The sequence below is a fragment of the Macrobrachium nipponense genome, chromosome 7 (assembly GCF_015104395.2).
Source record: "Macrobrachium nipponense isolate FS-2020 chromosome 7, ASM1510439v2, whole genome shotgun sequence".
NCBI classification, from domain to species: Eukaryota; Metazoa; Arthropoda; class Malacostraca; order Decapoda; family Palaemonidae; genus Macrobrachium; species Macrobrachium nipponense.
Genome location: NC_061109.1, coordinates 27,357,541 through 27,375,040, shown reverse-complemented (window position 1 = coordinate 27,375,040; position 17,500 = coordinate 27,357,541). Strand labels below are relative to the sequence as shown.

At 35.1% G+C, this 17,500-nt stretch overlaps 1 protein-coding gene across 3 annotated transcripts in view; it reads right to left on the bottom strand.

Annotated features, from left to right (window-relative positions):
* Positions 1-17,500, bottom strand: part of LOC135217483 (uncharacterized) — an 817,028-nt gene that overhangs the window by 123,610 nt on the left and 675,918 nt on the right. The window contains exon 3 of one of the 3 annotated variants that reach the window (XR_010315146.1): positions 2,505-2,598. The exons of the other annotated variants lie outside the window; for them this stretch is intronic. The gene's annotated coding sequence lies outside the window, so the exon portion shown is untranslated. The remainder of the gene's footprint in view (positions 1-2,504; positions 2,599-17,500) is intronic. 3 annotated transcript variants of the gene reach the window in all.

Below are 17,500 nucleotides of genomic sequence, written 5' to 3'. Positions count from 1 at the left end.
TTTAATATTTGTGAGTCCTTTGTTTTTATCATTTAATGTTATTTATGTGTCTCTTTGCTCTCTTACAGACTGATGATGCACAGAAGTTTCATGTGCGAAACGTTTCGTTGAAAATAAACTTGATTCCTTTTACTGTGTATCATGGACACCTTCTGAAGCTCTATATATATATATATATATATATATATATATATATATATATATATATATATCATAGTATATACCATAACATATATATCTATATAACCGCAAGTATGTTCTGTCGCCACCTCATCCCTGCTGTGAAAAATGATATAGTGTCCTTGAGGGATAATAGTATTTACTGTACTAAACATTTATTCTACAAACAAAAAACACTAATACCAATTTGTGTGTGTGTGTGTGTGTGTGAGAGAGAGAGAGAGAGAGAGAGAGAGAGAGAGAGAGATTTTTTTCATCGTGCATAAAATAGCCAACGGACGACCATCTTTCAACTCCTACACTATCCCGTCACCTAAACGACTTGATAGTGTTGGCTGTCAAAGCACGTAGCTCTAGACCTTCAGCCCGGTACTACTACTTAAATATTGATACTACTTAATAAAGTCTTAGCCATACACTCGAAATAAAAATTCTGAACATCACGCTTGCTTATAGGATCAGTGACCGGCAGCGATCGTACAAAAGCCTCCCCTGCTAGAGAAACACGTTGGCCAAGACAAAATGCCCCTGTATCTGAGTCGAGAGAACAGCTCGGCCAAGTAAAAGAGTTGGCATACTTGGCAAGATGCCCTGCACGTTTGTTGTCGATTCTCGTTTCAAATAACTCGTACTTTGGGCATTACTTGTAATTAGGGCCTCCTAACAGAAACTCATGGACACTATTTCAAAGATTTCACATGCGATGCACAGAAGTACGCAAATAGTATGATACAGCTCACCCTTACTTTGGCACATAAAGAAAAAGAAGAAGAAAAAAACACTTTCATCAGTTACAGTAGCCCGTCTATCGTCGAAATATTTAGAGAGTGATTCGACCAAGCAGTTCCCTGCGACGGGTATACGTTGTAGGAGCTTTTCAGTACATGTTGCAGTAGGACCGTTGTGTGTGTGTGTGTGTGTGTGTGTGTTTGGAGGGGGGAAGAAGAAGGGCAGAATTGGGGTTTGTGCTAGTTCCACAAGGACCCTCGGGGGAGGGTGTTAGGTCCAAATACCAGGGGAAGATATGTTTATAAAAGAATCTAGGAATGAAACAACCAGGATGCTACGGATGCTAGTGGAGTTAGGAATAAGCATAAGGTTACGAAGTCCTAGTCTCACTGGACAAAATTCTGGTACAGATACGTTTCTCTATTTCGAACTGAAGCAAGCCAAGCATATACTTACTTGCATTATTGCATACTGACTGGGAGCTTTCCCAAAAGAATACTCCAGGCCATCACGCAATTTCTGCTCTTGCGCTCAATACTGCCTTTCTTTCCTCGGGAACTAATCCACGAATTAACCATAAATAAATCTCTTGTACGAACCGTTTTAAGAGAATTAATTTGTACACACCACTGAATTCAGTCTTTATGTTAAAATCGCATATTTCAGAAATACTTTTAATAATTAAAATAAGTTTGACAGCACTGTCATGGAACGATCGCAAAATAACAGACAAGACAAATATCAATTCAATATGGCGGATAAAGTAAACACTTAGGTAAAATGGCAAAAAAAGTCAGAGCACCTGTGAGTGTGAGGTACTCGTACGAAAACCATATTTGGAAAGGCAGATGAAGAGAAAACAGCTTCAAGATGACAGTTAAGCCTAAAACTCCCATGAAGTGGGACAAAGACAAAAACATCATACAGCAGGCGTAAGAAAAAAATATAAAAAAGTGTATACCAGAACTCCTATAGCACAGCAAATAAAGCCAGAACTATACAAGAAAAAATTAGGTCATACGTACTATATGAAACCAGAACTGCAACAAAATGACGAGAAAGCCAGAACCAGCTTAATGCCGATGAAAGGTATAAAAAGATCGAGTTCCTATTAATATGGCAGATAAAGCCAGAACCCCTATAAAATGACAGATAAAGCCAGAACTCCTATAAAATGGAAGATAAAGCCAGAACTCCATCAAGCTGGCAAACAAAGCCAGAACGTCTGTAGAATGACAGATAAGCCAGAAATCCTGTAAAGGGCAGATAAAGCCAGAATTCCTGCAGGACAACAGATCAAGTTCAAACCCCCATCAAATGGCAGATAAAAGCCAAACATATATGAAATGGTCAAGTAAAGTCAGAACTCCTAAAAGAAGGCAAATAGTCAAAATGCCTCTAAAATAGGAACATGTTCTAAATCATTTCCACTCCCATATCAGTCTAGTTCAATAGAAGGATAGGTAGCTTTATTTTCATGTCATCGTAGAAAAGAAACAAGTACCATATAATTTCTAACTTATCAGTTATGTCAGCTTGTTTTCAATATTGCATATTTTTCGGATGATACATCATACATACAATAACAATATTACCTAACAAGGTTTGGGAGAATTGCAATACGTATACGATACCGGCAGTGTGTGCAGAAGAGACCTTTCGTCAACTTCTTGACTCGTGGTTACTCACCTGAAAGAAAAAAGAAAATTGAGAAAATCTTACATGGAATGTCCTTTGTTACTATGGAAATGTTTACTCGTTTTATAAAGGTAACATCTTTTCTTCTACTCAAAAACAATGTTATTTTCAACGAGATGTTGCTATGTAGTACAGACTTAGTTGATTTTTTAAACAAACTTTTACATCTAATAAAAAATACTATTATTTTACAAAATCTTTTGCTATCGTAAACGTTTACTCGTTTTAACAAGCAACCGTTATCTTCTAATAAAAGTGTTGTTATTCTGAACGTGCTTTTGCTAATAGGCTATATACATACTTAGCAAACATTGTAAAACGTTTTTGAATAAAAAGCATACTAATAATACTTTTTCAATGTGAACATCTTTTAGTCTACTAAAAAAATTATTGTGAACGTGCTGTTGCAGATATATAAATGCTTCTTCGTTTGACAAAAATAAATCATTTCTTTTACCCTCCAGAAAACGTACTTTTCCTTAATGTACAGATACCTGGATCGTTCTTAAAGCGAAGATACTTTCTAATAAAGTATAAAAATTCACAAAACACACCAGGAGACTGTTACAGGTAAAACAACATTAGAAAGCTTATGAATCATCATGCAGGTGTAGCCGTAATCATACTTACAGTATCATGGAAAAAATCCTTAGGTAAATGTATTAGTTGAAATACTGCATTTTACCAATATCTTTTACTAAATCTAACGAGTGGATACAATGATATTCAAAAAATACAGAGAGGATTACGGAATTCAGAAATAAGACTTTTAGCTATCAAGATACTACAACAAAATCTCAAGATACTACTACAAAATAACTTTGGCCATTTCAGAATCATCTTAAACTTAGCTAATTGCAGATTTAAACAAATGTCAAGTTATTGCTTAACAGTTTTCTCTGCCACTTTGTACGTAAGACAAATATGTATATTTATACATTCACACACGCACGCACACACACACACACACACACTATATATATATATATATATATATATATATATATATATATATATATATATATATATATATAGTGTATGCACGCGCGTGTGCGTTAAGGAAAATGGAGCAACTGCGTGCGCGCTGCATACACTCATTAATAAAAGATAAATTTACAAAAGATGAATTAAAAACACAGACAGCGGCAAGTGTATTACCCATTACTCCACAATTCTACTGTGAACAAGAGTAAGCATAAAAAACTGTTGTTACTCTAATTATTCTAGCATTCGACCATGACATAATGTTAGTATTAATATACATTGTCATTACCATTGTTAAAATTTTCCAATGGTTTTGATGAAACTTGGAGTTGATTATTATCTTCCACAATATGACCTTTTCAAGATCACTAGAAAATTTAAAGATGGAAATTTTGAAACTATATCATTATTTCTTTCTTGCTCAAAAACTAAGATAGTTACAGCATCTGACCTCTGCAAAATTCCAGACAATTTGGAAGGTACTGTTACTGTTTTTATTTTTTTACCTGGGCCTGTTTGCAAGGTCACGTGTCATTCTAAAGGTAATAATTTAACATGTACCTGATTCTGATGAAAATCAAATAAGCACCATAGAAGGTTGATAACTTTTACCTGGGCCATGGGTCAATTGGAACATCAATTTTGTTTTCCGATAGTGATGAAATTTGAAAGGGTGGTACCTTCAAGTCTAGTGTTCCCAAATATTTTACCGTGACACATTTTTCTCTAATTCTGACAAAATATTGGAGGCAAATAAGACCTAATTATTCTTTACCTTGATCCAATTTTGCAAGTCAGAAGTCCTCTAAAAGGACAACATTAAATACAGCCATCTCCCGGAGGAATGAAAAGTATATAACCATTTATGAGCGCTTGTGAAAATCTTAAAACTACACGGAGATGACTACCATAAACAATAACCATATAGGTAATTCACAGAACACATGAATTAAAACACACATTAACATCTACAGCGAATAGAAAAATACAAACGAAATAATAAGCCAAGTTGCTCTAAACATATTATTAACTACAGAAAATAGAAAAAAAAATAATGACCCAAGTACACTCTCAATTGAAAACTGCGGGGACCATTTTATTCTTTCTTTTCTTTTTTTTTTACCATTATGGGAATGAAAGATCAAGGGTACTGAGCACTGCGGCCTTGAGTCACTTCAACAAAATGTTGATTCTGGCACACTTCAGAGTGAGTAGCATGTGCTCCGTTTTGAGGCGCGGGCATTTGAAGCCAAATAAAATTGAAACAGAATCCTCGAACAAAAAGTAAGTGTAGGGTAAATTTTTTTTTTAAGACGATTAGTGTATTGACTATTTCAGGGCTGACATACCAAGCATACCAGCCTCAGCTGGTATTCATGGCAATGTTTAGCATGAAAGGCGCCAGATAAAACACAAGATTCTCATCAGGTCAACGGATTATGCTAAGAACTTTTTCTCTTCTCTAGGAGGTATCCAACTATTCTCATAATATGGCTATTAGCATTGGGACAGTCTCTAAATACACTGAAGATATAATATTGGCTTTGAGCATATTTAACGCTGTAACGGAATATAAAGTTAAGCTTAATGTTCAACGAAATAAGGAACTTACTTTGTACTAATTTTCATGCATAAAAGGATAAATAAATGACGAACGTCGGTATCAACGTGACATTTCTAATAACGTGTCCAGGATTCAATGTGAATGTGTATGTATGTATGTATATGTATGTATGTGTGCGCGCATGCATATATACATATATATACATATATGTATATATTTCCAACAGTTTAGTTTCATTCAACGTTTCGTAAATCATATTTACATCTGAGATTTCTCCCAAAAAACAACATATATTGTAAAATTTTACATAAAATGAAACAGATATGGACTAAAGGTTACAATACATAAAGAGAAGTAAAATACTAAAATGCACAATACATTAGACAAGAGTTAAGAGTTTCACTAAAATAAAATAAAAACATCAGTGAAACCGAACTAACCAGCTGGTGCGAGGAACAGAACAGAACTAGAAAAGGCAACAAAGCAAGGAAATATAATTTATAAATGATTTACGAAACGTTGGAATAGACTGTCGGAAATAATCATCTAATCATATTCCTGGTCGGACCTTCTATGAAATATATATATATATATATATATATATATATATATATATATATATATATATATATAATCCACACATATATATATATATATATAGTATATATATGCTTAAAAAATTACAGTAGATGCACGTGACTTCATAAATAAGCGAATTCCACAGGAAAATGATAGTCAGAAATCCAAGCGCTTTCGTCTTTACTCAGACATTGTCAAGGAGTTAATGAGGTACAATTGGAGAGAAAGTTTCAGGTACAACACAAGATCAAGAATACCAGATGGTTAATTGTCAAAAGGGTAAACATTAAAAGAGCTAATCCAGGATTATCGGATATCACACGGTCACAAACCTAAACAGATTGACCCTAACCGAAATTACAAAGTTTCTTTAGTCCAAAACATTTAAAAACTTATTACATTAATTTTGTTGCTTATATTTATCTACAACTTTTTTCATTATTGCTACGGAAAATTGAGAAAGTGCTGCAACCGTCTTGAAAGCAAGCTTCAAGTCAAGCTGAAGAATCTTATTGCTGAAAGCGACTGGACTAAGCATGCCAACGTGGACTTCATGATTAATTTATCAGACAAACCAGTGGATAGTGCTACGGCAGCGGCTTTGAGATATGGGTTAAGCTTTGGTGTATTTAATGGTAACCTGGACTGTGTCGACATCTCAAAATCCTTTTGTTATCTAGAAAAATTTAATCAAAACCTATGCCCTGATGATATCAATATTTGTAAAGGTATTGTGTATGGTGCTATGTGTAAGCCTTCTCCCCCTAATGTACCCGTGAGATTTCTCCAGGCTTTTAAGAAAATTAAAGAAGACGATACAGTGAAAGTGACTAAAGCAGATAAATCTAATGCAGTGGTAATAATGAATAAAAGTTACTATATAAGTAAAATAATGACATTGCTAAATGATACTGATACTTATACGAAACTGAGGTCTGACCCTACACAGACAATGAACTCCCATTTTAATAAACAAATTAAATCCATTTTGAAGGGCTTGGACCATTTAATTAAACAGTTTACACCGCAATGCGCCTCCCTACCTTATATGTATGGTTTAGTCAAGACACATAAAATCAATAACCCTATCAGACCAATCATTAGTTCAGTGGGCTCAGTTACATATAATTTATCTAAATGGCTTGTAAAAATTCTTACTCCTTTGGTAGGAAACATTTCTAACACGAATGTTAAAAACAATGTTGATTTCATAAACAAATTGAATAGTTTAAATTTGAATTTTGATTTTAATATGGTTAGTTTTGTTGTTGTCTCTTTATTTACAAAAGTGCCTGTAGATGACTTACTTGAATATTTGGAGGAGGAATTAAAACGTCATGACATTCCCTAAGTGTGGCAAACCTCATTAGTCTCATAAGGTTATGTATCAAAGATAGTAAATAAATAATGGGGAATTTTTTGTACAAAAGTTTGGCATGGCTATGGGTAATCCCTTATCTCCTGTCCTTAGCAATATTTACATGGAATTTTTTGAGACAAAACTCTTACCAAGAATTTTGCACCAAAAAGTTATTTGGTTTAGATATGTGGATGATATCTTCTGTATTTGGCCAGTTCACGAAAATCTCCATGAATTCCTTAATAATCTCAATAATTTAGTCCCTTCTATAAAATTTAACGTGGAGGAAGAAAGAAATTTTAATTTGAATTTTCTTGATGTAACTGTCCATAGAAATTATAGAAATTTCACCTTTTCAGTCTTTTGAAAATCAACTAACATTGCCTCTTTTGTTCATTACTACTCCAATCACCATCAAAATGTTAAATTCTCTGTTTTTTCTGGGATGTTTCTAAGGGCTTTACGTGTCTGTAGCCCGCAGTTTATTGACGCTGAAATTAAAACTATTTATGATATTGCAATGAAACTTAAATACCCAAGGACTTTTGTAGATGTGGCATGGAAAAGAGCTAGAAAAATTTTTTATTCAACTAATGACAAACTTGACTTTAGTAAGAATAACATTCTAAAATTACCCTATGATGAAAGGTTTTTAGATATTCCTAGAATTTTAAAGCTTTTTAACTTAAATGTTGTTTTCAGTAATATTAATGTCAAGAGTTTAATAATAAAAAATTCTCCTAAAGATCTTCCAGGCTGCATATATGAAATTCCTTGCAAAAAGTGTGATGAAGTCTATTACGGACAAACCGGTAAATCTCTTTCACAACGTCTCAAACAGCATCAGTATTCTGTGAGAACTGGGCAAATATCGAATGCATTATTCGTACACATGAGAGATTTAGACCATCCTATTAACTGGAGTCAAGCAAGAGCCTTAATCCCATGTAATGACACAGTTAAAAGGAATATCATTGAATCTTGTTTCATCAAGTCAAATAATAGAAATGTTCTAAATTTAAGTCTTGGTTTATTTAAACTTGATGCTTTCATAATGAAAAAAGTTGTAGATAAATATAAGCAACAAAATTAATATATTCAGTTTTTACATGTTTTTGACTGTAAAGAAACTTTGTAATTTCGGTTAGGGTCAATCTGTTTAGGTTTGTGACCGTGTGATATCCGATAATCCTGGATTATCTCTTTTAATTTTTACCCTTTTGACAATTAACCATCTGGTATTCTTGATCTCGTGTTGTACCTGAGATCTTTCTCTCTAACTGTACCCCATTAACTCCTTGACAATGTCTGAGTAAAGACGAAAGCGCTTGGATTTCTGACTATCATTTTCCATGTGGATAATTCGCGTATATATATATATATATATATATATATTATATATATATATATATATATATATATATATATAATCTATACATTGAATCCTGGAAACGTTAACAGTAGCCTACCTATCACTGATAATTCCCCAATCCCTCTGGATGTAAATTATTCCGAAGGTATAGGGAATTTGATATTACACGGTATTCGTGGTTTAATATTGAAGGGTATCAAAAGCCTCGTGTGAATTGGCGAAAAAAAAATCAGTGATTGTGTGTGTACACAGAGAGAGAGAGAGAGAGAGAAGAGAGAGAGAGAGAGATTCTTCTTTCCTTAACCCAACTCCAGCAGCACCAAATACTATTTTGTTCCCTCAAAATGATAGTTTGATAAAAGTGGTTAGTCACTATCTTCCTACTCAATTTCCGGTACCCCGACTACGGAGATAAGAGAATGAAGGAGGAAAGGTGGAGGACGGAGTCGGTGAATGGGAATAGGGATGATGATGATGATAATAATAATAATTTGTTTATATATGTTTATATATAATATATATATGATTTACTTACATACTCACATACACCATGACATTTTTATATTCATAAGTATTGGGCCAAAAAATATCATTTAATATTCCATTCACTATACCTCAGGACTAACTTGTATCCAGAGAGAATTAAAATTGGTGAGTCCTTCGCCACCAGTGTCGAAGGACGCGTTAATTTTAATTCCCCTTAGGAGTAAATTATTCCGGAGGTATAGTAAACTGGATATTAACGATATTTGTATCTTAATATTTGTGAATATACGCACACATACCTCTCTCTCTCTCTCTCTCTCTCTCTCTCTCTATATATATATATATATATATATATATATATATATATATATATATATATATATAACGCACACACGTATTTATATATAAATATACATATATATAAATACACATAGACACACATATATATATGAGACCTACTTTATTGCTAGGGAAAGGACCTCGTATCCAAGCTGCAATATCAACCTTACGCCAATCTGCTAGACAACATGCAGCTTTAAAACAATGTGAAAACAGCAACGTTCTTTCGGCAATATTAGTTCATTACATCAGCCCTAGGAATGCCTTAGGTATCGCAGCTCCCTTTAGTGGAAGCCACTCCACTGAGTGTTTTATAAAACTGTGAACTAGATTATCACAAATTTATCGAAAAGAACCAACCCTAATCCACAAACTAAAATAAGTTTTACAAATTAAAGCTAAACTGATAATCATTAGCTCACACACACACACACACACACACAGAGAGAGAGAGAGAGAGAGAGAGAGAGAGAGAGAGAGAGATCAACAAAGGAGCCAGGAAGTAGATCCTAACAAGCAGCAAAGCAAAGAGGATCACAGTAGAAACTCTCAAGAAGTGAGGCCCCTCCTCCCTCCTCTTCCGCTCTTCTCCTTCCATCTCATAATCGGTCAATCGTTTCCAGACGAACCACTTCCTCTCGATTTCCCAAGTGATTTCCACCTAGGATCCTTTCTGGTCCCCTTGGCCGGAGGCAAATGTTTCTGTCTCGAGTGGGTTTTTAAGCCGGTCCTTTTCGTCATAACGTTACTGTACTTTTCGCTTACATTCTTCGTGCTCTCCTTCCCACCAGCTCCTCAGGCACAATGTCTTCCGTCATGTTAAATCTACGCACTGATCCACCTGTATGTCGTAACCTTTACTAAGCAAAACAAAATTGAACGCTCAAATTTGAGAAAATTAAAATTAGTGTTTATATTGGAGTATATACGATCAGTTTTACGCAAATTTCTAATTTCGGTTAAAATTGAGCGAATTATTCCTCAGTGTCTATACTTGAGATTGTTGGAACATCAAATCACTTGGAGGGGATTTCTTAATGCGTATTTATAAAAGATTGGTGAATGGTTAGAGATAAAGACATTCAAAGATTTTCCATATTTCATCTCTAACCTGATATTCACGTTTACTTTTACCTTTTGCCCATACTTCACTGAGTTTCCCAAATTATCTACATGTCGAAAATACAACAAAACAATAAAACTTGATACTATTTTTAGGAACAAACGGGTCTACCTTTGGTCACAACATGTCTGCTAAGAGGTGACTAAATACTGGTTTTTGTACAGGCCCTTGATAGAAATTATCAGATCAAGGCAATCAACTGCTTTAGAAATAAGCAAGCATAGATTAACAAACCAACAATTTCTAAAGCAAGCCTAGATTAACAAACCAACAATGTCAATATCATGTACAATTAAATGAGCCGAGGACGAGCTAAGTTAAAATGTATAAGCGAAATTTCTGCAAAGATTTACGTAAATATTGCTAAGATAGCCACAAAAAATTAAATTGTCCAAGCTATCATATCCCCATACTCACACCATTGTAATTGAAATATAAGATTTAGATCAAATTCATTGAAAATATAATGATTTTAAAAAATCACACACGTATATACGTCATTATATTTAGGTGACTAAATAATGGTTACTGTGCCAAGTACCAAGTACCACATTGTACAGGCTCTTGATAAAAATGATCAGGACAAGGTATACGATGCAATTTACTCTAATTTCATGAATGTTATAATACCATAAAATCTGAGAGGTAATCCATTTGCTTTATAAATAGGCATATAAACCACATGCAAACGCAAGTACACAAGAAATATAACGAAAAATGCAGTTACTTTCATATCGCCAGACAATTCTGGGAGGAAAACTTCCAGGTAAGCCTTTGCAGGAAACGATCAGAGGAAATGAAGCATCAGAAGAATAAATATACTGACCGAACATCAAGAGGGAAGGAGAAAGTTTCTCAAAACTCTTGGCGTGAAAGAAAGAAAGAAAAAAGAAAGAAAGACAGAAAAAAGCAAGAGTAAATTGTACGATCAAGAGAGCATCGGCATTCAATTAGCTGAGATCGATGTGTTGAGAAAATTGTATAATTTTGATCTTTCTTCTCCATAAACCAGACCACTGGCACTTATTTACAGTAAAGTAAACTATCTTATGAAAAATTTCCTTTTAATTCAAACGTTATGATGTCCCCCAATTTTACAAAATTGCCTTTACAATGCGTACCGAAGTAAGAAAAAAAAAAGTACAAGTTTGACAGAAGTAACAGAAAGTCAGTCAAAAAGTGAATCATACAAAAAATTATACAAGAAATGAAAAACAGTTTCAAGAAACTGATCTTTACAAAACACACCGATTCAAGATGGAATACCTCAGAAAATGTGAAGTCACCAACTTCGAAGTTCTTCGTTGCTTATTAAAAAAAAAAAAATGGGAAAAAATGAAAATAGGGATCAGAACTTTCAAAACTTTAAGGCTAGCCATATAGTTATAAACAACTGAAATGTTTCCATAACCCACTATTCAGATATACCAGATAGCAGCCACTGTTCTAAAGTAGAACAGCTGAGCTGCTGAAACGCGCGAACAAACACACGGCGTGTGTGTGTGTGTGTGTGGCGTGTGTGTGTGTGTGTGTGTGTGTGTTGAGCTTCCAACTGCTTCGCGACGAAAAACACGGAAGGAAGCAGCTGGATTTGTATACAAACGAGAGTAAACATTCACTTATGTTCTAATCATGAAAAACGTATCGATAAATTGCGTTCGTACAGACTATTCCCTATTCTGCAAGTGAGCTTAGATAAATAGTAGTGGGGAACATAAACATAAAGGGAGAGATGAACACCATCTCATAAAAATTTAAAGAGAAACCATTTGGAATGATCATCAACCAACATAATCGGGAAAAAAAAAAGTCTGTCCAACGAACCTACAGTTATAAGTATGTGCGTGAGTTCTTACATATATTTGTAAATCAAACCTTCTACACTGGCCTAATCAGAGTCGTATCTCATTCCATCAAGTTGGACTTGGCGCGTTCAAAAAAAGAAACGAGTTCTATCATGAACTATTATCACCTTGGGTGGAGGAAACACGCACCGAGAATTCTCAAAGCCCCGAACAGATGACAGTTTAAAAGCTCGTTGATGACTGTTGGTGCATAAAAAACGAGTTTCGAGAGTCATGAACGTCAGCTCTTGGCGTGACGCTTATGAACTGAATTTATCCCACCGCTTCAATTAGCAGGTCAAGTTTTTGTCTGTTCGCCCCATAAAGTAGCTCAGCATCAGATTATATTCGTTCTACATTATCATATATCATCGTCATCTGTTTTATTCCTTTCTCCCAAGTTATGAAATCTGTCACCAGTAGACTGAAGCATTTAGTAAATGCTTTCGGGGTAACTGATGGGAGATCAAGTCATGCTTGCAAAAAGCTCTGTTTGAACCACACTCATCCTTCGGTAGTTTGGCACCCGGGTCAGCCATTTTCTTTTTCTTTTCTCTTTTTCTTTGACGGTGACGCTGAACTTCACTCATGGATGAGAAACGTCAGGTGATCCCCAATTGATGCTACACTTCCTCTCCGGACGTCGGGAAACAGAGAAATTTTATGTGTGTGTGAAATGTAGTACTCGCATATTTCCGTACGTCAGTAAAGTGGCAACAGTTTTATTTCATGTCAGGGTTGCCAAGAAATCACTGAAATGCTTGGAATAAGATATATCACGGCGGCTGTCAACAGGATTTCGTTGCCCGCAACTGATTCTCCAACGACTGCTCATTTCCAATGACAAATTGAGGGTGGATATAAAACTACTTGAGAAAAAAAATCCTTCGTATACGATGCTTTTAGTCTTCGCCTGATATGGCCCATTTCCGATAGCAAAGCTAAGGTAGAAAAGTGAAAAATAAAACAACTTCTGAGCAAGATCCTTAAAAAAACAAAGAGTTCCGTATATTTTTCTTCTTTTCACTCTCGTTAACATCAACTTTAAAAGATATTTTCATTTAGAGAAAATAATAACCCGGATGAATTACTTGTCAGACCTTGGAACGTATAATTTGAATAAATACATTCTGGGTCAGTTACTAGACGAACGGTCTTTAATTTTAAAGCTACTGAGGCACTAGTGCCACTTTCCTAAAAATATGATCATAAACTACGCATATGATAGAGAATTCTACTTCATATTCAGCAGCCAATATTTCTCCGTCCTTTGCACCATAATCATATTAATGATGAGTAACATAGGGATCTTTAGAAGCTCCAGACAATAAAATGCTGCCATCTGACATTGCCAATATTTCTTAAATAGTGCGCTGAGAGGGTTTTCTTTCCTTCGGAAAAATGTCTGAGCGAAAATTCTTATCAAAGAGGAAAACCGGCTCAGAAGAACATTTGTATTTTAACTTTCTCTGCGCATGACAGTCATAAATATGAATGACAAATGTGAGTGGGTTTTCAAGTGGGAACAGGTTAGTCTGATAAAATGAATATTCTCATAAAGGATACAAAAGTACACACCTGCAGCTTTACACAGAAATACCAATACGGAATGACTGCAAGATAAGCAAGATCAGGTATGGCACTCGCTTTGTGCATCTTCAAGACTATAAATAAATCGGGAGAAGCAGATGTTGCAATCCCAGGAAAGCTGATTCTAGTCAGCTCGTTTATTGATTGACAGGCAGTCACATTCGCCCTGTTTCATGTCGAAATATTTAGAACCATACGACGTGTGTAGTTTCAACTCATTGTAGTGAGACTAAATTGATTTACTGTTAATTCTTAGGTCTAAAAAAAGAAACTAACTAGGTCATACAAGAAACCTTGCGTTCATTTAAAATAAATTCTGTGAAATCAAAATGAAAAGACATAAAATTCTTTCGAAATAGACGAAAACAAATGCAACGTTGCATTTCAGAAAAATCAGCCTGTGATCACTTCATCTGGCCATATTTTACAAAAGGGCAACTGGGCAACCAACGTCGAGGCAGGAACAGCGACCAATGGTAATTAAGGAAGGTGGATACTGCAGCAGCATTAAATGAAATAAGGAAAAATTTATATGTTTACCACAAGTAAGAGCAGAATAGAAATAAAATTAATCAGGATGAACATCACAAGTCAGACAGATTGTCAGTTCATCCTTCGGACAAAATGAGGAAAAATCAATGAAGGAGATGATAAAGTATTAAGTAGATATCATAATATATATAAATATGCACAACCATATATATATATATATATACATACATACATATATATATATATATATATATATATATATAGATATATATATATATATATATATATATATATATATATATATATATATATATATATATATATATATATAGATATATATATATATATATATATTATATATATATATATATATAGTGTATGTGTGTGTGTGTGTGTGTGTGTGTGTGTGTGTGTGTGTGGAGAAGAGAGAGAGAGAGTACGTCACGGTACCTTAATCACCGAGAATACTACATTCAGCATACAAAAAAAAAAAAAAAAAAAAAATCCAGCAAAGAGAAACGTTAAGGTTGAGAGAGGGTCAAAGTAGGCCTGCAAGGCTGCCATTTCTTTAGAAGTGAGTGAAAATGTAGCCACTAAAGAAACGACAAAGGAAGTACAGCTTGCTCTCAATTAGGGAAAAAGAGTGAGGCACATGATTCGAGGTGGAAAATGGGAGAGTCGTCTTTGTCAGAAGGGACGAATTGCGGTATTTTTGGTGAAGAGATTAATTCTGAAACGTAAAACTTCTCACCGGAAATGGAGTGATCTTTTTCGACTGATGACCAAATAATGGATAACAATTTAAATCAGCAGGTCTCCTAGAAATCTGCATCACTGGTTTCAAAGTAAGGCCTCTTGCACTTGAAATTAAGAGTGTACAATATTTACATATTAGTAAATGGAACGAAGTTGTGAAATCAGCTTAAAAAGTTATATGACCATACCTAAAATGAGTTGCGTTCCTTGGACAAAAGCTCATAATTGATGAAGAATCGCTCACAATCATCTTGCTGCATAAACGTCCCATAAATACCCCCATGAAACCACATCTCATATGGAATGTGGCGGAATACGCAGATATTAAAAAAAAAAAAAAAAAAAAAAAACACGATACAAAGCTCCGGTAAACGCACTCTTACGTCTTTCCTAAAGGTATGTATACTTTAGGATGATTACAAAACACATTATGCGCAACGCTCTTGTGCAGTATGAACATGATTTACAGGATGTCTGTAGGTAATTCACACTCCAAAAACTGGAGAACATCAAAAAATCTGCAAAAGTCTAATAATGTAACCTATAAAATGATAGTCAGCAGCAATACAATAACTGATATGACGTAGTTTCATCATCTCACACACATACAAACACATGTGCATCTACGTTTGTATATAAGCATGAGCGTACATATGTACCATAAACTAATAATGAATTTGTTGCACAGTGAATACATAAACTTTCATAGCGTACAGCTTCAAAACACGATTGCCTTTGAAAATTGTGACAGACTCGTAAAAGGGTGAAGTTAGGAACCCTTCCTCGACAAGAAAGAAATCAGATTTTTCTGAGCTGAAAACTTCTGTTTTAAAGTAAGAAAACACCGTTGTCTCTTTAAATTACTCGGCAAAGCAGCTTCCTCCTACAACACAAACCAAACGCTCGCCACAATATTTTCTTAAGATACTTTTTTTTATTAATAACTTTAATGCTCTTTCTAGATAAGCTGAACGTTTTAAACAAAGTTTTTCTTTCCGAACTGTACAGAAAGCATGATTTAAGAAAAAACTATTCCCGGAGAGAGAATAACTAGGCATCTCCAGAAAAAATTAAACCCCTTATGGAAAAGTTCTTACTACGGAGAGAGAGAGAGAGAGAGAGAGAGAGAGAGAGAGAGAGAGAGAGAGAGAGAGAGAGAGAGAGAGAGAGAGCAGGATTTTTAAAAACATTCTGAATCAGAATTATTTTCAAAGATCCTGTTCAAAGCATTCATAGTGAGGCTTTTAACTCCATTAGGGAGGCAGGAGCATCTAAAATACAATTTGCTGCTCCCAAATTGTCTAGACTTTCCATGAATATGGCCTGTTCAATCAAAGAACCATTTCCCGAAGAAAAATTTGTAGCTTTGGAATTAGGGTAGAAGACTGTTTAGCCCTGGCAGGCAACTCGTCTAGTAGGAGGACACTCCGAAATCAAATCAGCGGGTAGAAGGGACCCTTTAGCCTTGGTAAGCAACCCTTTTAAGAGAAGGTTACCCTGAATACAAACCTTGTTCTCCAGCACTGGACAGCGTCATAGCAATTATTGTACTCTGTCCTTCAATGGTATGTGGTTTGATTTCCCTTGATTAAAGGTGCAATCAGGCATTTTTCCTTTTTTTTTTGGTCAAATTTGTTTTTTGAAAGGTGTGTAGGACAGGCTGATGTTTGTTTGTTTGTTTGTATGGTGCTTTTACGTTGCATGGAACCAGTGGTTATTCAGCAACGGGAAGAACGGCTTTACGTGACTTCCGAACCACGTCGAGAGTGAACTTCTATCACCAGAAATACACATCTCTCACTCCTCAATGGAATGGCCGAGAATCGAACCCGCGACCACCGAGGTGGGACGCCAACACCATACCAACCACGCCACTGAGGCGCTTGGACAAGCTGATGACAAAGCAAAAGTTGCTTGGTATATTTTGAGGAAAGCGCATTTTTCTTGACCTAATATTTACCTTCTAAGCTTTTATAATTTCTAAATCTATCCTGATTACCATCCCCCAGTCGTTGTGGCAAACCTGGCGAGTTTCTTCTTTGCATTACAAGGTGTCTTGTCGACCAGTTGCTACAGGCCAATTTCTATTCTCCATATACCCGCCTAAGTTGTAGAAAAACTTGTCCTTAAGCCACTATATAAGTACGTGGAACCTAAAAGACTATTAGCTGATTGTCAATATGCATATATGAAGCAGTTAATATCTGCAATGCTCTCTTAGATTTGACATGCCAATTGCAAGAGAACCTTGAAAAGGGTTTATAGTGTAGAGTAATTCATACAGATTTCAGTGCTGCTTTCGAGTCAGTAAATCGCAAGTAACCTACTCTTAAATTTCAGAATCTTGTAGTGGGTGGGTACGTTTTATGATTACTTCAAGATTCCCTGACATGTAGACAGCAGC